The 24,716-nt window shown below is 37.5% G+C and overlaps 1 long non-coding RNA gene across 1 annotated transcript in view; it reads left to right on the forward strand.

Moving 5' to 3' along the window:
• The first annotated feature begins 6,266 nt into the window (after window positions 1-6,266).
• The window catches only part of LOC110352940 (uncharacterized), a 57,841-nt gene continuing 39,391 nt past the window's right edge, over window positions 6,267-24,716 (forward strand). Inside the window, exon 1 of the long non-coding RNA XR_005266453.2 lies at window positions 6,267-6,353. This is a non-coding gene — a long non-coding RNA (uncharacterized lncRNA). The remainder of the gene's footprint in view (window positions 6,354-24,716) is intronic.

The raw sequence follows: 24,716 nt of genomic DNA on the forward strand, positions 1-24,716 counted from the left end.
ATGCTGTCAAAAAAGCCATGCAGCAAGATGACTTCCAATAGTTCAGTTTGTTCAGATTGTATGTGTCTGCTCATAGTTCTCCACAAATCCTCAGAAGTTATTGACATTGTATTAATGTGCTCACTTCAGTTTAAGGTGGCCTTGACAGGATGTTTTTGACCCTAGCTGTGTCTTTGTCTCAATGTGGTAACTTTAAAAGACTAGAAGAAATGCATGAACATTGTTCTGGTATTCAGTTTCAGAAAAGCTTGAAGCTAATGGCTGTTTTTCTATCTTCATACTCTTTGTTCAATATCAAATAGATCAAATTCAGAGGTCCCATGTTCATTCAGTTGTTACTCTAAGCTTTCTATGAATTTGAGACCATTTACCAGCCTGGGTGAATATTAGAAAATAAGATCAGCGATAGAGTTAGAGTCTGTTCCAAACAAAAGCTTTTACATTTCTATTAAAATATTTAATATTTAAAATCTCCAGTTTTCAGCACTGCCATGAGCTGTTACAGCTTACATCATAGCATCATCTTAGAAATAGAGTGTGATGATTCAGCTTCTGGGATCAGTCCACTTTTTTTCTACCCTCTTTTTCAAATGAAAACATTTCTGACATTTGAGGACAACATGCATGAAAGGCTTTATACTACAGAATGTTGAGATAAGCAGGGAAGAACTTCCTCATGTGAACCATGGGAGTTCCTCGAATTAGTCATACTAATAAATAATAGACTGTACATACTGAGTTTCCCTTTGAAACAGACCTCTGTGTGATGAAGGAAAATCTAGCATTGGATTCTTCCTTTTAAATTGCTCATTCTGTTTTTCATCATGCTTTGCAGACAGATTATAGTAGTTATTAGTGTTTGTACAAATTGAAAAGTTGGGAAAATACTGCTATTTAAGTGTACTCTTTCCTTGTCCAGCAAATCCCACTTGAAGAATGCCTCATTTTACCTCCACACACCACCTTTCTTCTATACTGTTTTTGTTCTCTAACTGTCTACATGCCAACTCACTATTTATCTTGTTCCACTATGTCCTTTCCATTGTATGGCTCCCCTTCACAAGACCAAAACAAACTCCTCTATAATTCGTATGGCACTAACAAACTACGGCCTCTGCTAAACATCCAGTGAGAATCAATGCCTTCTTAGTTAAAGGTTTGTTACAAGTTATGTTGTCCTTGCATATTTAGCTGGTAAGGACCACAATACCTCACAGCAGATCTGAACTAACTCCTTTGAGTTGTGCCAAACAGCAGAACAGCCCTGGTTTACCTGGTCTCCCACGACAACAGACTTGATGGCAGCCAAAGAGATCCAGAGGCAGTCGAGCATGACAGCCGACATCAAAGCGAGAATGCCACACCTTGATCCAGACTTCACTTTACCTGCCGGGGCAAACATATTAACATGACCACCCTGAGAATTCAAAGGAGCAAACATACAGGCACACAAAACCCAACCGCTCAAATTTGAAAACGAAAATAGAAGTCTAGACAGCTGTTCTTCAGAATTCATTGCTGCTGACATTATTTGGATCCTGTGCTTTATCTTGTTCTTTTCAAAGAACAAGAATAGTTAATTTCACTTAATAGAATAACTGAATGCCATAATTGTTTTTTGTTGTTGTAGTTGTTTGTTTTGTTTTGTTTTGTTTTGTTTTTTTCCACTTCAACAATGTTTTAGTTAAGCTGCAGTCTCTCTCTGTAAAGCTGCTAACAACCAGGCTGCTCACACAATGAATTAGTTACTTCTTTGTTTCCTTGCAGGACCATTTGTACTAACCTAAATTGATGAAGATTTGTGTATTTGTGTACATGCATGTTTGTTTGTGTCTATGATGTCCTAAGCTGTAAATGAGATCTCTTCTCCATTCATGATTTGCCACATGCAAGAACTACTCTTACTACAAGTAGAGTTTTGGTATACAAGTAGATATAATTAAGATTTGTGTTTGTCTAACAACTTTTTTTTTTTTTTTTTCAGATGGGATACTTGCATTTGTCTGCCTAACCAAAGTTAAGGAAGAGTTCAAACTACACATAGTTTGAAATTTGCAGAGTGTAAACCCATTTTATTTTTACAAAACTAAGGATTAATTGGGAACAGTTCTCAGTCGTCCAAATTGTACGAGATTTGGGGATAGCTAATGCCATTTAAATGAATCTGATGAGCCCTCTTCTAGTAGAAAGGACGGATGACATTTTGATGACTTCAGTGGTAAAGTGGCTGTGAAAAGATCTGACTAATACAAAGTGGAAGTTTCGTAATAACTTTAACGAGCTCCACAATTTCTCACATTTATAGTGTCTTCCATCTTGTAAATCCCTAAGCACTTCACAACAATATAAAGCACCAGCGAAAAGCAGCTACCTCTAGGGCAGAAAGTGGTGACCAGCTGGCTCCCAGCAAAGTGCATAGCAGTGAGATGAGAAGGCAAAGTCATTTTTGCCAAGTAAACTGGATTATAAATTAAAAGTAAGTATTGTATTGCCTAAAGGAAATACTTTGTCAGACACTGTGCCCCTTTTTCATTCCCCTTTAAAGAAAGCATTGTGAATGAAGAGCATGTTCTGGTTATTAAATGATTTGTCTATCTCAGCCTTTCCCCGACTGTGGTCTGGAGTACATTTATTAGTGGTTTGTGGAGACTTTCTGGTCAGAGTGGCGAGACAACTTTAGTTTTCAAATGGTGTTTGTAGCTTCATGTAGCCTCACCCAGGATTTTTCTACTGCCCAAACTCCCACTGAGGCAAATTCCAGTGCCATATGGCATAGTAGGGAATATTAGAAATGCTCAGGGTATAGAACGATTAGGAAACTTGATTTTTTGGTCAAGATCAAATCTGGTACACTTCTGCAACTTACAGGCTGAATTCATGTTTTGTGCAGCAGAGCATGCAGTCTGAAATGATGGCCAACATTCGAATAAAGAAAACAACAAAAATACATTAACGTTCTGGTATGATAAGAACAACCCTATTAAAAAGGGATTGATCCCAAACTGCCTCCTAAAACTTTTTTTTTTTTTTTTGGGGGGGAGGGAGGGGCTGGTCTGACTCAAAACAAGGGGAGGAAAGAGGGAAGAGAACAGAGAACAAGAAAATTTATTACCTTTACCAGAATAACATATGATCATTTTAAGCTCCCTTCTTGAATATTGCCTTAACAATGTTTTTCCACAAAGGTTTATAAATAGAGTCCATAATAGGGACTGTGAAATTGAGAGAAGATATCATTCATGACAAATTCCTTATTTAAAGCCGTTGAACATTGTAAATGTGTTTAGAATCATGAAGCTAATAAATATTCTCTGGTCTAAAATTTGGCCTAAGATAGGTCAGAATTGAATGCTCTAATATTAAAGGTGTACTTTTACAAAAATATCCCATAGCTGAGATTAGTCAATACAAATGCCTTCAAAGAAAGATCCCAAAATGCAGCCAGAAGACATTAGCCCAGAGCAGGGCACTGAGCCTTTGTTCCTTCCAGTACATGTGCGTCATTCTCAGTTTCTTGCCTTGTCTTCTGGAAGAACCAAAACTATAATAGAATTGCTGTGAAATTCAATTATATTCCAGTTTTGCTAATTTACAAAATTTCAAGAAGACAGTTCACAGATTTTTGCATAACAAACTCCAAACACCTCATAATCCATTAAATTCTAGTACAAACCTGCAAACATCAGTCCATATCTACAGGGTGGAAATTAGGAAGCTTTTCTGTGCATGTAAGTCAAATGAGTTTGAAATTCTGGTCTATGCCCTGCAATAACAGTAACAACCTCATTTCATTCCCCTATCTGTGAAATAAATGTAATCAGTGGGAAAGTTCGATACCGATCTGGACTTTTCTGTCCCAGTTTGTCACGTGTCTGCATTTATTTGCTTGCCATTTTATACTGATTGCATGCTAATTTTACATCATGATTTCCAGGATGATTAGCATGCCTTTTGAGCTGTGTATTCTCTCCAACTTCCATTGCACACTTCAAGCATAGATAATATGTAAATACTTCCATTCTGCAGTGGTTTCCACTGTGTGCTCTTTGGATTTAGTTACTCTATGAAGTAAATAGTGGTGCTGGTTGAACTCTTCATAACAAATAATTCATCCAGCAGATTCTGCTCTTCTGTAAATGTAATGCATACAAGCTGATTGTGATTTCCCCAAATTTGTTCATTATTTGTAATTGTCTGCTGAGTTATTTTTGTCAATAAACTGTACCCTATGAATTATCTGTAATTTGAACATTATGATTATTTGCTTTAAGTCATTCCTTGTGCATGATTATTCACCTGTTTCACATGGTTTTATTTCTGGTTCCTGATTGGGTAGGCTGGCTTTGAGGAATAGGTGCTTTAGACAGATTCCTCACTTAAGTTCTTAGTGTGGAGAGGACTGAATGTCTCAAGAAGAAAGATGGGGAAGTACAGTTCTCAGTAGAAAAGAGGGAAGGAAAGAAAGGAGAGAAAGAATGAGAGAAAAATTGTCCCCTCTTATCCTTAAAAGAATTTTTTCTTGAGATACATAGATCTGAAAAAAAAAGTTTCAGTTAATGGGTTACTGTACTCAGTAGTACTTCGTAATATTGATATTAAGGCATATTAAAATTACAATAGGTTTTTGAGGCCTCATCCAGGATGATACCCAATCAATAATACTGGTTATGCCAAGAACAATTAAGAGATTCATGCAGAGCCATTGTGCTCACGTAGTTGGGTCTCCCTGTATCACACAGACACAGAAAATCTCACAGAGAATTAGAAACTAATGGAACTAAACAATGCCTTAAAAAATCCTACTCGATTTTAAAAACTAGAGAGAATTTACCTTGACATGGAAAAAAAGCAGAATTATAGAGTTAAATTATTTAACTGAGGTGACAGACTGGATCAATGGCCATACAACAGATAAGTCCCAGCCTCCCAGGTTCTTAAGTTGGTGCCATGTCCACAAGCCGCTACCATCCCCATTCAGTTCTTTCAAGTTCACAGAGAAGCTGGGGACCAGGTCTGACCCATTTAATATTCGATGCCTCTGGAAAGGAACTGCTGTTGCATTCTCCAAATCTAGAACATAATGACAATCCACACACTTTTATGTATCTGCCAAGCACATGGGTTGAGTCTGTTAGCCTTTATTTTATGTACCTTCCTCATTCACCCACCACTCCTCACGGTCACCAATCAGGTGTACATGTGTGGGGCTCTTTGCAGTGAGTGCATTTGCCAGCATACCTGCAGGAGGAAATTTAACTTCTGATCTAGATTTTACATCTGGCTGGGCTTTATGTAAGCACCTGTGGTAGAGACTTCTTCAAGGGTAAATTAATGACTTTTCTGTCAAATCTGGCCATTTTTTTTTTTAATTTTATTTTTTTTTTTAATTTTATTACAAGTTCTCTCTCTTTCCTTGAACCAAGACACACCCTAAGTGAATGAAAACTCAGATAATAATTAAATTTGTATGCACACATGCTCTCTCACACACAAGCACACACACACACACACACATATATACCTCACTCCAATAATATCCTAACTGTAGCTTCTCTGGGGCCAGCTTCATGTAGGGTGGGCACATATTTGCACCAGATTTCAAACTAAAAGCATGTCTAATTCTGTGAAGTCACAGGCATATTCATTTCCTGGTTTTAACACGCTCATATGGCATGTAAAGTTTTGAAAGGTTAGGCTGAAAAGATCATAAGCCATGTTGTTAGCATGTGTGAGATTTTGTAGCTTTTTGCAAAGTGCTGAGATCCTCAGATGGCAGGTGCTATATAAGTGCCATGTATCATTATTTGTAATATTAGCATTCAATTATGTATTAATCACTTGCATGAATGAAAGGAGATTTTTCTATATGGTTCTGACTTCCCTCCCCATGCTTTTGTATAATCTCTACTGGACATGATTATATTTGCTTGGACCAGGTCTATGATACTGAGTGTAAACACAGAACTCAGTTTTTAATCTGTTTTTGATATTGTGTTTTGTTTAAAGCTGGATAGCCCATTGTCATTCAGATGTGGGACTGCTGATGAAAGTCAGCTATGAAATAAATTCAAAGCTGTGCAAGGGTGCGTACATCCTCTTAAGACACAGGTAGGGAAGAAGGGGTTAATCCTTAAGCTGGCTAGAAAAGGGACCACAGTTGTCACTCCATCCTGTAGAAATAAGGCCAGCTGTGGGGAGTTAATTGCTTCCTATACACACCCCTCCATGCACAGCATAAAAGGGGTGTGTTGGGAGGGCTCTGGTTTGGCAAGGAGGATGAGATAGGAAGGAAGCTGAGTCTAGTATTTGAGATCAGGTCTGAACAAGGTCCTGCTCTCTGGTGCTTTCCTGATGTGAGTACTACTTAAGTTGGGTAGAAACAAGCCATTCTTACATGAGGGCTGCTGATGAGGAGGGAAGTTTCTTGTTTGTGGCCTTTGAAGTGGGGCATCCTTCCTGGCTGATTTTCTTCTCAGAGTGATGATGTTCAAAATGTTGAGATTCTGTCTTCCCTCTTTTTGTTGGTGTATCAATAGATACTATTAATTCAGAGTGTCTGTATGTGGTCAGGACAGGAGGGATGCCAAATTAGGGGAATTAAATAGGTAGATAATGAGGGATGCAGAGGCTTGGGTTCTTCATGAGGCTGTTTGATGATGTTAGGAAAGTAGTAGTAAAGAGTATTCAATTTCTGAAAGAAAAAAAGCCCTGTTCTGGTCTCAATAATATCAGATAGGGTGCAGGCCTATAACTTTTATTCTGTTTTGATTTTTTTTCCTCCCACTTAATGCTATGGAATAGAAGTGGAGCTGAGAACCAGATGCTTTCTGTTTAGCCTCATCATAATTTAACATTACCCATGTTAGCTGGACAGTATCCTCTGAATTTTAGGTAAGGGAACTGTGTCTAGGAAAAAGAATAATTTGTGTCAGAGACCATTTGACGTGCCTGACCTGTTTGGTGTGGGCACCAAGTGATGTGATGCTCTGTATGTAGGGGCTGACTGCATTTTGTCTGGTGTGAGCTGAGTGTCTTCTGTGCTGCAGTGGAGGGCGTACCTTGCTAATCTACCTCCTCAAAGAACAGAGTTTCTTTTACCTCTTGGGCCCTGACATGCCTGTTCAGGGGGTAGGATTTGGCCCTTCGTGAGCTGATTATCCTTTCCCTTGACATAACATAAAGCTCTAGGATTTACAGCTATATAAGAAAGTAATAATCTTGCTGGGATATGTGGGGAGTTACATACAGTATGTAAATCCCATCTTGAGATAGGAATATGTTCCTTTGAGAGTACAGCTGTAAGAGACCTGCATTATGAAACCTGAATCCATGTAAAATGGCCTGGTTTCATTACAAACTCAAATCTCACTTTACATTACTTGAAAGTTTTGCTATGGTTCATGAATGTTTCAGTGCAAACCTGGGCCAGGTTCAAATAATTTTTATTCCTCTATATCATGCAAACTTCATAGTATGATGAAATTTCAACACATCATGCAATTTCAACACAAAACCAGATGAAATGCAAGTCTTTTCACTGAGTTTTTTTGGCATTTTTTTGTGCATTTTTTTTGGTCTCAAAGTGCAATTCAGCAGCAACAAACCTAGTGAAATTTTCAGGAAAGTCTCTATAAAAACACTGATCCAAAAAAGCCAAGTTCTGCACAGCTGCACTACAGAGTAATGGGCATGGCTTTAGCTGCTAAGCTTGATGCAGCCACACTCGCTGTCAGAATAGGACTGAAAGAATGCAACTCCTCTGGTTTCCATTTCTGCCTGAAGGGGAGCATAGCTCAGTGAACCCACAATGAGACTTGGGGGAAAGGAAAACTAAATTACATTTAAAGAAAGAAGCCTTCTGCCTTTTTTCTATGATTGAATGATGCTGATCTCTTCCACATAACATAGATAAGGTTACAATAAGCCTTTCATTACAAGTCTAATATTGAAAGCGACCCCCACCAAACTTTGCCAAGCCAAAAATCAAGCTGTCTGAAATTTCATAGGCAGCAGTTCAGACCAGACCAGAATCTCCCCTCCTGGCAAAATTGCTTAGGTGTGTAAAGAGGAAAGGAGGAGCAAAAGGAAACAGGGAAATATTTCCTGTAAAAGAATCAAACTTATGCTACTACACATGCCACGTTGTGCTGCTATGTCTATCTGAGGGTCTCGAATAGTATTCCAAATTCATTTTCTTTACAAGCAGGCAAATGCTGAGCCTAATAAAATGTGGTATGTATTAGGTTTGTTAAACAGGTCAGACAGAGGAAACAATGTGAGCAGCAGGAGGATTTGCTCTCTGCCCTGGTCTTTGATCAGGGCCAGTTCATAACACAGGTGACTCGTCAAAGCCTAGAATCAGTACTGTGCTTTGATTCTGCAGAATAGGGGTGGTCCTGCATGCTGTTTGAAAAAACAAACAAAATCAAAAACTGTTGCAGAGCTGATTTACACACACAAATTAAAGGAAATTACTGCTTAGATTCAGTTTAGACTCTGTTTACCTTTTGCGTTGGAAGCATATCTGCAAGACAAAAATACTTGCCACCACATCCACAGAAACTCCTTCAACAGGAAGTAGCTAGTGATAGGAGCAAGAAGGTAATATTGCAGAGCAACACCAGCGTTAGTGTCTTCAGTAACAATGAAATTTCATTTTTCAGTTTGTCTTGAATGTGCGCATGGCAAAGGTGCCAATGAGAAGTCACTGTTGTTACCTGATATCTTCACTCTGACCAGCACTGGCAGAGGAAGTAGAGCACGACAGTGGATTATGAAATGGCACGGGGCAAACTTAATTTTATTCCCACCCTCATGGAAGTAATTCTAGGAGATTCATAACCTCAGAAATAGAAGAAAAAATTAAAACCATGCCAAGCCATTTTAAATTGGACTTATGATAAACTGAGATTTGATATTCTGGGATAATTACTAATGAGAACACTTTCCCTTTAATTATTTTGTGGTCACCATTTCAAAGGTGATTAAAGCTATTCTTCACTAGATGTGGTTATAGATTTAATGCAAACCTGGTCTTTCTTGTGGTTTTATCACAGCAATTAAATCTGGCTTTTGCACAGACTTTGTGTGGCATGAGGGATTTCACCAAGCAAAATGATTTTACCCTTCAGGCAATGTTAAATTTAGGAAAAATATAATTAATTATATCAGACAGGTATCTATTATACATCATGCACACATTCTTAGAGACCAGGGGGCCCACTTCTACTCAAAACAGAAACAGTCATTCCTCCCAGCTCCGGTCTTGAGCATGGTACCTAGAGTTGCCTGTGCAGACATGTCTTAATGTGATCATTTTTATTATCTGTAACAAGCAATCATTCTTTCTCTAAGAAGAAACAATAGAAAATTCGAAGTTTTAAATGCAAGTTCTCTGTTCCTCTACCATTTTCACTGCATTTCTCAGGGTTCTTCGTTTTGACTGTATGCAGCAGTTATGTCTTGGAAATAATGCAATGTTAGCCTATTTTATAGTTACAGGCTATGTAATATGTTTCTATTTAGCTTTTATCTGTTGATTGTAAGATTACCTGATTGCATTTTATTTCCAAACCCACCTTTGCCCCCCCCCCCCCCCCCCCCAGACTACTTGATGGATTTGTTGCTAACTTATCTAATACTGTACAATCCCTCAGCCCACAAGAAATCTTTTGATTTAATTAGGGTTTCAGGTCTCCTAAAGAAACTGTATTCAAAATGCAAGTAGGCGCTGAAGATGCCCATGTAGATGATACAGCATACTACTAGAATGTCTTTCATCAGTGGATCTCAAAGCATTTTAAAAAAGCATTTGCAAAGCATCAGGGAGAGAAGTGCATATCCAGTTTACATATGTGTGAACTGATAAACCGTTTAAGTTATGATATGCTATGCTAAACATTCAGCTACTCTACATTTGATTGTATTAAAAGGATGGTGCTTGAAATACTTGGGTGAGATGGCTATTCTTATTGTTGGTGGTGTTCCTCCCTAATTCTCAGGATAGGTTTCCTGTAAGGAAATAGAGCTGGATTTAAAACGCTGCATTTACATGCAAGCATAAAATGAAAATGAGGTGACAGGTGACTTTTCTTGTTTGCTTTCCTCTGATGCTTCACAGCAGTTTATTCAACTATCCGTGTGCAAAGGTGGTCCTAAGGAAAACTGGTAGTAGAGAACTAGTTTTACAGTTGAATTTCTGAACTAGAATGCCATTTGGGAAAATAAGCTGTGAAATTTTACAGAGCTGAGCTCTTACCAGATTTCATCTGTATTTTCTTTTACTGTTTGTTTTTAAATTCAAAAGCCTTGGTTCTTGAAAAAGTCTTGGAAGTATTACAGTATTCAGAACAGTGACATTGTAAAATATAGGGTACTAATCACAGAGTAGCTTTGCAACATACAGCTTTTTCTATCTGTCATATTTAATAACTAGACTATCATATCATTTGATTCTCATGTGCCAGAACTGGAGTCCTGCCTCTCAACAGTTTGGAACCATGACAAAAATAATATCACTCAGCCAATCTCATGACTCAAGTGACCTTGGCCTTTGATCCAGTCAGATCCTATCAGATCTTCAGAGGGTCAAGGTACACCTGTTTTCAGTATTTTAGCATTTTAGCCTTAAGCATTAAAAGGCTACTGGGGACATGAGATACTCAGAGGAAAAAGAACTATGTTGCTGTGTGTGTGTGCACATGTGCCAGTGGAGGGAAGTAAGTTTAATAGTGCTGCTTGTTATTTAAAATCAAGTTTAGTCCAAAGCAGAAGTGTGTGGTTTTTTTTTTTTTTGGTTAGCATACATGTTTGAAAGTGTTTTTAATGAAAAAATGTTGTATTAAAAATGTTCTTACAGCATGCGTGGAAAAAGACAACTTGGCAGGACAGGTATTGTGTACATGAAATGCATTAGCATTTAGCAGTAGACAAACATGCTTTGCTGTGTGGGAAACAGCATGATCAAGTGCACGTCTGCGATATTAAAGGATTACAAGAAATGGGAAGAAAATACTTCTGAATGTAAAAATATTCTGTTTTTTTTTTTTTTAAAGAGGCGTCTCTTGAAGCAACCATATTATGAGATATAATACTCCCAAATCTCTTCTTGATTTAGCACTATAGAGACTATTAATGAGTGTTTAATTTCTCTTTCTGAAGCATGTAAGAAAGCCATATGCTAGAATGTAGGAGGCTTGCAGCATGTCCATTTAGTCAGGAATAATATACAGCCAGAAGCACTGAAAATGACTATTTTGTTTGTAAAAATATGCCAAGCATTTTATTCCCAGCTATGAAGTATGGAATAAACTTTTGATGATCAATGCTGACTTCTATTGGAAAGTTCTGCTGTGTATATGCCAGGCTAATGTGTATGCATTGTAAACTATAGAATTATCAGGCAGTTCATTGTTTGCAAATGGGAAGCTTAGAAGGCTGTGAAGATAATTTCTCATGACAATTACTATGTACAGTAGGTGTAGAAATTTGTTTGCCTATGACCCTCAGTAATTGTTAGTGAGGCATGCCTGCACATCTATGATGGAGAAAACAAGTATTCTTCATTTACAGAAACAGGATATTTTACTGAAATATATACATTGAAGAGTTCATAGTGTACTGGCCCAACCATATGAGAGGATGGAATCCCAAAGAACAGAGCAAATGATTTTGGATGCATGTTATAGCAAGCAGTGAGTGTGCCATTATAGGTAAGAATCAGTGCACTATGTAAGACCATAGAATCATTAGGATTAGAACAGACATCCAAGACCATCTGATCCAACCACCACCCTACCACCAATATCACCCACTAACTAAACCATGTCCCTAAGCACCACATCCAACTTTTCTTTAAACACCCCAGAAACGGTGACTCTACCGCCTTCCTGGGTAACCTGTTCCAATGCCTGACTATTTCTGAGAAGAAATGTCTCCTAATTTCTAACCTGAACCTCCTCCGGCACAGCTTCAGGACATTCCCTCTAGTCCTATCACTAGTTACCTGTGAAAAGAGGCTGACCACCAACTCCTCACTGCTTCCTTTCATGTAGCTGTAGAGAGCAATAAGGTCTCCCCTGAGCCTCTTCTTCTGCAGAATAAATAACCCCAGTTCCCTTAGCTGCTCCTCACAGGACTTGTTCCAGGTACTTTGCCACCTTAGTAGCCCCTCTCTGGACATGTTCCAGGGCCTCAATGCCCTTCTTGTGCTGAGGGGTCCAAAGCTGAACACAGTACTCAAGGTGTGGCCTCACCAGAGCTGAACACAAGGTGAGCAGAATACATGAGAGCAGAGTACAAGATGGAGCCTGAAGTATTGTGGGGAGCTTCTAATACCAACTAGTGTTGTGGGTTCCAAATCTTAATTTCACAGATGGTTTTCGATAACATGGAAAATGGCATAAAGGATTTCCACCAGTTGCACTGGAGCAACTTCCACCTGGGGACCTTTTGTAAAAGTCCCATCATATAGCAGCACTCACTAATTTCACAAAACTCATGGGATGCTTCTGCTTGCAGAAGGACTTCTCGGGTGAGCCAGGGTTATGGTATTAAACCTTTAATATTGCTCTAACAAAGCAGGAATGAGAGAAAAGCAGCTCATTGTAAAGAGGAGGATAAAGGGAAAAACTACTTGCTTCTGTTTTATTGCAGCTTTCCTTCCAGTGCAGCCACTTGTTTTTTCTTTAGTTTTTCCACATATAAGGTGGAGGGAAGTGATCAAGTTCACCCTCCATATAAGTACTGAGGGTAATGCTGAACTTGACTGAACACTGCCTATGTCACTGAGCTGTTAAGGAGGTAAATATGTTTGCATTTGTGAAGTGCTGTAATATAAATAATCACTTACATTGAAAATGATACTTTAATTAGCCGAAACAGAATGAGCTTTATTCCCTGAGGAGTCTGCATAGGTTTCTATCCCCATTCCTTTACACACTGGTGAAATACAATGGTTTAAAAAGACTTGGGTAGTTGGGTTATTTGGATTTGTAAGTAGATAAGGTGAAACAGATCAACAGAATGTAACGTGGTGGTGACTTTTATCCCAGTTTGCATGCTGTTCTTTTTACATCCATTATAGACAATTAAAATGAGATGCATTCATATAAATTGAGTCTATAACATCACCTTTGCCTTCTTTGCTGTGCCACAAATGAGAATGAGTTAGGTGAACTGAAGTAGTATTAGTATTTCAGAAATAACAGTAGTTATTTCTGTTTTCGTGATCCATTTTAATTACAGAACATACAGTAGAAATAAAACACTTTTCTGCCAAAAACTGTTTTGGCTCCTGACTAAGTATCATGGATTCCTTCCATTTCCTGTCCAGCCCCAAACACCATCTCTTCTCTCCCTACTGCTTTCATTTGCCCCCAGGAACAGTTTCCCAGTTCTTTGCAGCTCTTAGAAAATTTCACCTTTTCCTTTAACCAAACAATTTATACCTTAAGGGGCAGGGCAAATAAGTCACTAGATTCCCATGGTTGCTTCACTTGTCCTTCCCCAGTGATCTTGGATGTGCTGTAACTTTTCTGTGCATGGCACAAGAAGTGCAGTCAAGCAAAGCAACTCTCCTTTCTACAGTGCACTGTGAACAACCCCAGACCCAAGCAGTAGATTCCTTCCTCAGAAGACTTTCAGATTCTGTCCCGGCCAATTGCTAAGTGTCCAGAAACATAGTGTGAGGTAAAATGAATTTGGTGGGATAATAAAAAGCTGTGTTCCTTCTAAGAGTGTGCACTGTCTGCACAAAAATCTTTTAGTAATAATTTCATACATTATTTCAATCAGGGACCATTTAGATGTGCATTGTGCATTTTGACATATAAGAACAAGTTCTCTGCAGGTGGGATAGAAAAAATGATGGTCTAAATTGGCTCTTGGACTTTGTAGGTGATCTGTATTGGTTGCAAAGTCATAAGTAAATCTTGTAAACAAACATTCTTAGCTTTAATCTTGAAAATGCCATTTCATAGACAGGACTGTCATATGGCTAACATTAAATTTGTGAACAAGACTGGGGACTTGCATTTCAAACATTTCCCTATTGAGGGTAGGATCATTAAGCTGTAGTTCTGCTAGTAATACATGCTTGGATTTCATTGCTGTAAGCAGCACAGAATACTATATAAACCTGAATAGGTGAGTGACTGTCTAGTAGTTAGAACACTGGAATAGAAACTGGAAAATTTGCTTTGGCCTGGTCCAAGATCACTACTGCCTTCCTGTATAGCTTTCATTCATGAATTTGTTTACTACAGCTTCTCCATTGTAAAGTTGGTATTTAATCAATATAAATAACCCAATCTATATGTAGACTAGTTGCCCTGGAGTCCCAGTGCATCCTTTTCAGCAGGGTAAGTTAGCCTTAGGACTCTGCTGTTATTGTGCTTCTGGCACTACTCCTCTTTTACAAGTTCTGTAGGATAGATCTGATGCTTCTACAGCTGATGTGATGGCCTTGGTGCAAGTAGACTTGCCTGTCTTGCCAGCTCTCCTGACTGATTATAATCTTCATCTTCAGGCTACATGAATATTCAGCAATCCCAACTTTCGTATTTTTCTGGTCAGATTCTCCATTTCCTAAGTTATGACTAGGTTTACTTATAACCCCTGTATGTTCAAGAAGCTTAGAGACTAAAAGGCAAACACAACTTTAAAATGGTATTTGAAAGCTTTATTACTATTTTACCATCTCAGGATATCTGGAGGGAGGGGAGGACACATCAGTTTCTTTTGATACAACCTGCAGATTGCTTAAACCATTCATGAGCCTGAGAATGGTTTACCTCAAAACTTTCTTTATCTCAGGTCAGGAAGTACAAAGTAGATTTCTACATATGTAGGATTTGGGTTTGAGAATGGGGCAATAGATCATCTTCAAGCATATACAGGACCAAAATGGATGAACTGTCCAGATTGGAGAAAACCTCATGACTCTCAGAAGACAAACATCTAAGTCAAAGACAAAGAAAACACATGTTTAACTCTCTCTTCACTCTGTACATGATATCCACACTTAAGCACCCTATTCCTTAGACTACCTAGCAGACTGGTTCATATGTTACTGCCAAAGAACATTTAGTGGGTCACAATGATAAGCAGCACTCTTGTATTTGGTGTATCTAGCAGTTGTGCTGCTGCGCTATTCTCAGATCTGTACATAAACTTGCATATATCATGTATGATGCTGATACAGAAACTTATTAAGGCTAAGTCTGGCTGTCTGTATATATTTGAGACTTACTCAAGTAAAATGGGATCTTTGAGTTGAGATCAATAGTAGGATTGGGCCTTAAGAGAAGAGCTGAAAAGCCCTATTGATTTACTACATTAAGAATGGGAGAAAAAAAATATAATAAAACAAAGAAAAACCTGATTCTGAATGATGCTTAGTATTCTAGGAAAGAAAAAAAAAAAAAAACAAACAAACAACTAAACAACAAAAAGAAAAAATGATAAAATAATTATATGTTCAGATGAAGTATTTTCTCTGATAGTCTAAGCATGTACCTAAGGCTTCTAAATTTATTTCCTAGCCTCACTAGCCAAGTGACCTTTCTGAAGTTATTTATATTGTCTTTATATTTGTATTCAATTACTCAGCATAAATCAGAATGAGAATTCAAGGCCCCCTTCTGCTTTACCTTTATCAGTATGCAACGAGCCTGATTCAAAGTCTGCTGAAGGCAGCAGATGGGGCCCCATTGACATTAGCTGACTTTGACTCAGAGCATCATATATACAACACCAAATTCTGATCCCCTGTATAATGCATCCCAGTTCAGCTAAGTTACAAGTATAACAGTTTGCTGTCATACTGAAGAAAAAATGTTTTGGAGGTCTCTTCACATCCTTACTTGTGTACATAAAAGGCTGCTCCTTCTATTTAACAAAAAGAAAAATAAAAGTTCTGCTAGCAGCACACTTAATGGAGCCTGGTTCCTTACAGATGTATGTAGTGTGTCAAAGTGCTGCCTAATTTACCCACTGCAAAATTCTTTGGGCCTCCTATTGCAGCAGTATCTTTAGCTCCCTCTCAAAAGATTTGTCACTTTGGCTTCCTACTGATCTTTTTTTTTTTTTTTTTGACCTGTTGGTTGCCCAGGGGACAACAATATCTGGTACAAAGCTATGTGAGGAATTCTCTCTATGGAGAACTAGTATCTAATCAGGTGCTGATTTTCAAAAACACTTATGAAACTGAATTAACATTTGGACTCCTATCTTGAACTAGGTTGTTACAAGTATGTCAGACTAGGTAGAAATTCATCACTGAAGGCTCAAAGTCACTGGGTGATGAAGGCAAAGAAACTCAGTAGACAGTCATTATGAAGAGGATAAATGTGTGGTTACATAAGACTGGTTTCTTCTAAATATTTTAATTCTCTGTGCCAATGGTGGGACAGGTAATTATTGACCTTTTCATAGAGGAATTAATACAAAAGATTTTTTTTTTCTGTCCATTGTTTCCCATACCTTGACAGGAATTAACAACTTTATGTTCTGCTATACATTCCTGCATAAGGAAAGGTGGCTTAGAACCTGCTATCCTTTTCCTTCAGTGAAAAGCCCTCATTAATAGATATTAGATATGGTGTGCTGTCTTTTTGTTACTCTTTTGGCAGATATGGATAGAAGGATTTTTTTTTTCAGTACTAGGATAACTTGTCCAAATCTGTAATTTAATATAATGTCTTCAGTGTCTGTCATTGGTTCTCCATGTAAAGCCCCCATATTTTAATATGGACAAAATGCAGTATGGATTTTCACATGATTAATGGCTGCCATTGGGATTTAAGGAGACTGGTTCCAGTCATGAGTTCACAGCCGAATTTTATGATTGATTCTTGTAGGTCCAATGGATCCAATATGGAACAACAGTTTCTCTTTCTCAACATTTCTCTTCTCAACATTTCTCTTTGTGATTCTCAAAGCTTTAATGCAATATATATTTTTGCCCTGCAGTATATGAAGTTTGATGAATACAGCGTAGAATGCTCAATTTGTTAAACTACGCTCTTCTACCATTTAATATATTCCTAGTGTTTTTTTTTCTGGTACACAACCTAAGGAGAAAATGTCATCAGCTATGCTAAAACCATTGAAATATCTGAGAAAGAAATTGTCCTCGAGTCTCAACAAATCATCTTTTTACAGCATTGCATGTTAAGAATTCATTTAAGAAACGATCCCCAAGAGGCCACATGTGAACACTGTGCCATCCTAATCTATCTTTTCCTGCCTATTAGGTTGATAATGGGGATTCCTTTGCACAGTCATTACACATTGTTGTCAGTCTTGAGCCAGTTTTATGACCTGTATCCAAAATGTACCCTCATTCTTATTAAATGTTTAAAATGATCCATTAATCTCTTGCATTGTTTCTCCATTTTTTTCTACCTAATGGTATTTTTTAGATGGCAGGGAACCAACATAACTAGAACTATAATACATTCATAGTTCACCAATTAGAGCTTTTACTTATTTTTTTCTGACACACTGGAGGGAAGGGATGTCATCCAGAGGGACATGAACGGGACTGAGAGGTAGGCCTGTGTAAACCTCATGAGATTCAACAAGGCCAAATGCAAGGCCCTGCATCTGGGCCAGGGCAATCCCAAGCACAAATACAGGCTGAGGGGAGAGTGGATTAAAAACAGCCTTGAGGAGAAGGACCACATCGGAGTGTTGGTTGATGAGAAGCTCGACGTGAGCCAGCAATGTGTGCTTGCAGCCCAGAAAGCCATCCATATTCTTCACTGCATCAAAAGCAGCATGGCCAGCAGGGTGAAGGAGGTGATTGTCTACCCCTCTGCTTGCTCTTGTGAGACCCCACCTAGAGCATTGCATTCAGGTATGGGCCCCCAGTGCAAGAAGGACATAGGCATATTAAAATGAGCCCAGACAAGGGCCACAAGGATGATCAAAGGGCTGCAGCATCTGTCTTATGAAGACAGGCTGAGGGAGTTGGGGTTTATGGAGAAGAGAATGCTCCGGTGAGACCTTATAGTGGCCTTTCAGTACCTAATGGGGGCTACAGAAGAGCTGGGGAGGGACTCTTTGTTAGGGAGTGGAGTGATAGGATAAAGAATAATGGCTTTAAACAAAACAAACACCAACCAACAAAAATGGTAGGTTTAGATATTAGAAAGAAATTATTTACTGTGAGGGTGGTGAGGCATTGGAATAAGTTGCCCAGAGAAACTGTGGATGCCCTGGAAGTATTTAAGGCCAAGCAGGACAGGGCTTTGAGCAACCTGGTCTGGTGGGAGGTGTCTCTGCCCATGGCAGCAAGTTTAGAATTAGATGACCTAATGATGACCTTAGGTTCTTTCCAACCCAAACTATTCTATGATTCTATTGTGAGTACCAGTTTTCAACAAGCAAATCTAGCGCAGTTTAACATCCAAATGATTGTGCTGAATCCCAGCGGTAGTACTCATAGATGGTAATTAACCTGTGTCCAATTGGCCGCATATGCACTCAGGCTGTTTGGTTATTGTTGTTATCTGTTAGGATATGCTGTCAGTGTCCACAGAAATAGTTTGCATCTTTTCTTGAATGTAGAGAAAATATGGATGCCTTTAAGAGTTGCAAGAGATTTCTTTCATTTTAAGTTTATAGTCTAGTTTGACCACTGAAGGTTTTAAGACAAAATTTTCCTCCTCTTCTTCTAAAGCTCTTATCAGAAAATGAAAGTCAGTTGGTCATGATTTAAAAGCAAACAAACCCAAACTTATAATGCACAGTACATTGAAGGTAGTAATAATATAAAAATCATAGAGAATATACTAAGGGCCCAATGACTGTACATTGCATGTTAGGAGAAATCTTCCTTTTAGTGAGCATATTAATAAACAGACTATTTTATTCAAGGCAGCACAATCACTATAAAAATACAGAAGGAAAAAAGTTCCAATAAAATCATTTCTAATACAAGTTCATATTCCCTGTCCTGGAACTGTAGTAACCCGGGTAAAGGAAGGTAGACTCAACCCTGGTCTTTTCCTGACTGATTGCTAGCCATAACCTGCTGGTATTGGAATTAGAAACTGTCTGCACAGTCTGCTCTCTATTTGGCTGACAAAGTACTAACAGAGCAAATTGTAGGTTATTTTACTTTTCAACACAGGCTGTCACCCCCTAAGTTTGCTGATATGGTAGCACTGGTCTGCACCATCTATATTATTATTTTTTTTTCTTTTTTTCTTCCCCCAAATATATAGAGTGATGGCTAGACTCTTTGCAACACTTGTGTCAGCTACTGATAGTTCTGCACTTACCTGCATTGTGTGGTCATTAGTTTGATCACTACCTAATGTCTGATCATTCTTCCTGCAGAGCTTGCTGTTTTATTAAACTGCTTCTCTAGTATCATGAGTCTCTGAAGCTGGGTTATCTTCTCTTGAGGAAAGGAAAAAAGATCAGGGATATATCTACTGTAGCAGAAAGTGTACTTTCCTTGGTAAACTTATGTCCATGTACACATACCAAATTAATAATAATAATTGTAATCATATTGGTAAGCATAATTAATCCTAATTGGTAATTGTAGTTAATCCTAATATTAAGGGATCAGACAAGAAGTGTGGATAGTTGGCCTACTCTCTCTGTTTCTGCTTTCCACCAACGTTTGGAAATATACCAAATTTCCTGAAAAACAAAACAACAAACAAACAAAAAGAAACAAACGCACAACTAAAAACATATGATCCAGTACATGCTTCCAGGCACCAGCTGTCTCCTAACAGCATCACCTGAGGACTGATGCCACGTGACCTCGTTACTCATCTACAGCCTATTTATGTATCTCCGTTTGAGGTATTTTTAATATGTCCATCACCAGGGTTTCTCATAAGCCTTAGTATTTACCTTTAACTGTTTAGCAAGCCTAACTTTTAACTTTCCTGTGTTTTGATCAAATCTTCCTTGCTTTAAGGCCTCCGTTAAAGGCAGTGGAAGCATTCCTGTACATTTTAAAGGACACCAGATCATTCTGCAGTAACTTTACTGTCAGTTTTAGTTGTTAGATCATATTTAAGAGCTGTCAAGAGTAAAATTGTCTAATGTGATGTCATGGCAGTGGATGATATCCAAACATTTTTTGAAAGCAAGTTCTTTATTATGGACAAAGCGCTGCTTATTTTAGTTTTTCTTTACTTGGTTTATCACTGATGGCCAAGATGATTTGCAATCAATATTACAAATTCTCTTCATTTAGTATTTGCTAGCATTACTGTTCACCTTTAAGTCTTTAACAGAATTTTTTGAATATTCTACATGTGTGGGATTACTGATGGCATGGTTTCCATACACAGATTGGAAGTATTATATTAGTACAGAACCTAGCCTGTTTAAGAACCTAGCATGGCTAGGACTTTAGGTGCTATTGCATTAATAATATTGTACTATGACACTGTTACAATGACAATGGTCCCTATGTTTTAAAAACAACAACAAAAAAGACCTAATTTAAAACTACAATTTAATGAAATGAAATCAATTAATTTCCCTTTTAGTTTACAAATACAGAAGGTCCACTTTTGCCTCGACAACTTTAAGAAATTGGATCTTGTTAGATTTGAGGAGCAGATGGGAAGAGCTGGCATTAAGCATACTTATAGTGATTATTTATTTATTTACAAACAATGCTAGATATGTGTACCATGGCATTCCTGAGAACACTGATGTGCCACTCACTGTCAGAAGCCCCATTCTTTTGGCTTCCTGAGAGAGATGCATTGAGAAATTTTGCACTTCACTGGACTACTCTAATCTCTGTGATAAGTTAGTGGTGGCATTACTATGCCCCAAAGTTCCAAATTTATAAGACTGTCTTATAGTCAACAAGATACTTTGTTTTAGATTTGGTTTTAGACTTGATTTTAGACTTAGACTGCATTTAGACCTTATCTTCAGAGTTTTCTCAGAAACAATGAAGGCTAGAATTGCTATTAAACAAACAAAGCCCATTTAAATAGAGATTAGTGGGATTTGTAAATTGGAATCCTCTTGAATTTTTCATCTACATCTGAAAAGAAAGCACTGATATCATAATAATTTGAATAATATCTGGGCAGCCAGTAGTGATGAGTTCAGTATTAATAATGAACTGTGAAAAATCACTTTACCTCAGTAGATCCATAGTCACATCTTTCATGATCCTGAAAAAGCTCTTACAAATAGCTAAATAGCTGCCCAAGTCCTCTTGATTAAATAAATAAATAAATAAATAAATAAAAATTACTGGAGCCAAGCAACTTTATCTTTAATACTTGTTTCTCCGTGGTGTTTTTGGTAATGGTACAAGTGCAAAGTAACCTGGTAAGGTAACTGTGTTGCTGACAGGAAGCAGAACTGGTGCTGCTTTCTGATGTGCGTGCTCTACACAGTCATGTTCCCTAGTTCCTGGTCTTCCAGTCCTTGCTGCCACCATAATATGTTTCCTGCAGCTGCAGTGGCGAGCCCTGGATCCTGGGATGTATTGTTAATGGAGTTCATAAAGTCACAGCACAATGCCAAAAAGTAGTGATGCCTACTGCCAGTGATGCTTGGCTGGTACTGTGGATCTATCTGCCTGAGTGATTAGATGATATGTACCAGATGCAAAATAGCCTTTTTTTTTTTTTTTTTTTTTTTTTTTCTGAGCAGAACACTCATGATGGATTTTCTTTCTTTTCTTCCCTTCTGTATTTCATAAGCTAGCATGCTCATGTATGACAGACTATTACATTTGATGAAAATGATTACTCTTTCATCAACTAGTCCTGCTTTTACAGTTCTGCTGATGAACCCATAGAGATGTAGACTGTGTTAATTTGCACAGTTAGCTCTGGGAGTGTACTTAATGGGACTGTCCATAACTATGGTTTGTATGTTCCTTCTGCACAGCTGCACTCCATCTTTTCATCTCTGCCTGCTTTCTATGTTTCCAGTGGTTTGGTTGGAAATAACAGGTATATATTTTACACCTTAGTTTACAGTTAAATCTCAAGTCACTAAAATAAATATTTCCTGTCTATTGAGCTACTGCCCTGAGAAGCCCTGAAATATTTAGCCAAGATGTCTAGACCAAAGTATATTCTAGCCCATCAGTCTGTTATTGTCTGCCAAAGGTTTAGTTTCATCTTCTAAAATAAATTTTAATCTTATTTTCTATCTGCCATCTTTCATGTTTATGATTCAACAAGAACAAATAATGTACTATTCCAGATGACTGGAATATCAAGACTTTCTGTACTGTCATGGCTTTAGTTTTCTTAGAAATATATTCTAATTTGAGTACAAAAGAGTTGTAGAGAATTAATTTACCCAGTTTGATTTTTGGTCTGATGCTTGGTCCATGTATGATAGCTATATATTAAACATTTAATATTGCAATAAATGATATTCTCTGGTAATGAACCGAGTGCTTATATAGATTGATAAATATTGTTATATCTTTCTATGCCTGGAAAACTCAAGAGGTTCATGAAATAAGAAAATTCCATAACTATGTTTAAAAATATATATTTATGTTTTTACTGAATACTTGTTAGCTTGCACCACCATCAATTCAGATGCTAGGGTGAGTAAACTGGGTTACCATTTTTGCTATCAATATCTAGCAGGTTTCTAAATACTTCTCTACAATGATATTCCCCAATATGGCTACTCCATATGTTCCTTAGGTGCTGACGTAGGAGATTAGATATTTACTATACTATTACAAAAGCTTCAAGCAATGAACATTCATTGATGTGTTTGTTTAGAATGCTTTCAACGTTGATCTTTATCAGTATGTAAGTTAACAAAAAAATCATGGGTGATTCTTCCTTTCTTGGAAGAAGGTATTGTTCCCCTGACTCTATTATTTGCTTTTCACTTCCATTTTAGTTACACACTGAAAGAGAAACAAAACAGAATGCAAAGTTGAATCAACATAAGCAAGCATTAAAAAGAAAAAAAGAGAAAAAAAAAAAAGTAAAAAGCAGTGATCGTTATCTTTTGCTGTTAGACTGGAATCTCTCTCCTTTCCTAAATTTTGATAGAATATTTTACAGATGTATTAATGAAGAGTTAAGAAATAAAAAGTTGTTATATAGTAACATGAATCAATCTGATTTTCCTATATATAGAGAGATAATAAATAATAGGTTTTCTGAATCTTCTGAGTAGGTCTTTCCCTGACATTTGCAGAAAGAAATATAATTTTTTCAAAACCCCTTAATTTCAGATGTAAAGTAGCTTGGCTGCATTCATAAACAGAGTCATGATTTTTTTTCCATCTGAACTTATGTTCTTTGATTTTCACTGAATGACTGACCATTTCAGCACGCTCTCCTGATCGTATATAATTCAGTCCTTGACCATGACAAACCAATCATTCACAACTGACCCTTGAAATTAATTAATGCCAATCACTGCTATCAGTCGAGACATTCTGAAGGATTTCAAAAGAAGAGATTGATGTTACATAGTACTAAAGGTAGATGTAGAAAATGCAGTCAGTCAGTGAATTTCAGAACTTAAATTACATTTATAGATTGCTAACATCCTTCTAGTACATGTAGTTACAAGATGGTAGTCGTCAATGTACACTGAAGCTGGAACAAGTGCTCAGTGTGAAAATGCTAATTTTCAGATACTTATATCTTGAAAACCATAGGTGGTCTTGGCATGGAAAATAACATGCTACCTCCAAATTTGAATCTCTAAAGCATAGCAGGAGGCAGATCTAACCAACACTGTGACCATATGTGTTTGGGATTTCATACACAATAATTAATTTCAATTCTGTAAAAATGAATAATTTAATATAACATCCCACGTCAAGAGATGCAAACACAAACTGGTACTTTAAAAAAAAAAACAACATTGAATGAACTTTTTTTCTAATCAAAAGCAACTTTAAGTGTTATGAATAAATATAAAATGAAAATAAAACTATTTTACTGCATTTATTCCTCAACATAAGCATCCTATGAATTGTCTCTTGGCAATTGAAAGATGTTTAATTGAATAAAGGGCTTAGCATCAATTTTCACATTACATATTTCTTCTATCTGTATATGTGCCTAACATCTATATTCTGATCTAAACGTGCTTCTAGTTACGAACATGTTCCCCCTTTCCTATTTGATTTGCTTCTGTAGATGAACCGTCATCAAAATACTCAACGTTTTTACTTAAACTCAACAAAATTGACACACCTGCAGGCTAAGTCTCTTCACTGAACCAGTGATAACCAATAGGATTTAATGTCATTCTTTGACACAGGTCATCTCAATAAAAGTCTTTATGGAAATTAAAATTCTGGTGTCAGATAATCAACAACATCAGTGCTATCATGTTATCTAGAGGGCTACTTTCCTAATGAAATGAGAAGTAAAGCATTTTAGTGTCACTCTGTATGTCTGCTGAGAACATATTTGCACTGAACTGTCCAACACGTGGTACTTGTATAAAAACATGTTGTGCCAAATCTTCTTGCAAGTGATACTTGAAGTTTCTAAAAAAAAACCCACCCTGCTAGTTGATGCATTTGTCTCCTGTTTACCACATTCAGCTGCCACTCCTAGCTCTGTCCAAGTGCAAACCAGCCTTTTTTTTTTTTCTTCAAATAAAAAAATAAGTCAAGGGAGAAACAAGAACTGAATCTTTAGTTTAGAATTGCTCTGCTAGCAGAAGATTGACTACAAATCAAAACCACGTGCTTGCCTGGAAGTTTT

Source organism: Anas platyrhynchos, chromosome 5, assembly GCF_047663525.1.
Source record: "Anas platyrhynchos isolate ZD024472 breed Pekin duck chromosome 5, IASCAAS_PekinDuck_T2T, whole genome shotgun sequence".
Classification (NCBI taxonomy): Eukaryota; Metazoa; Chordata; class Aves; order Anseriformes; family Anatidae; genus Anas; species Anas platyrhynchos.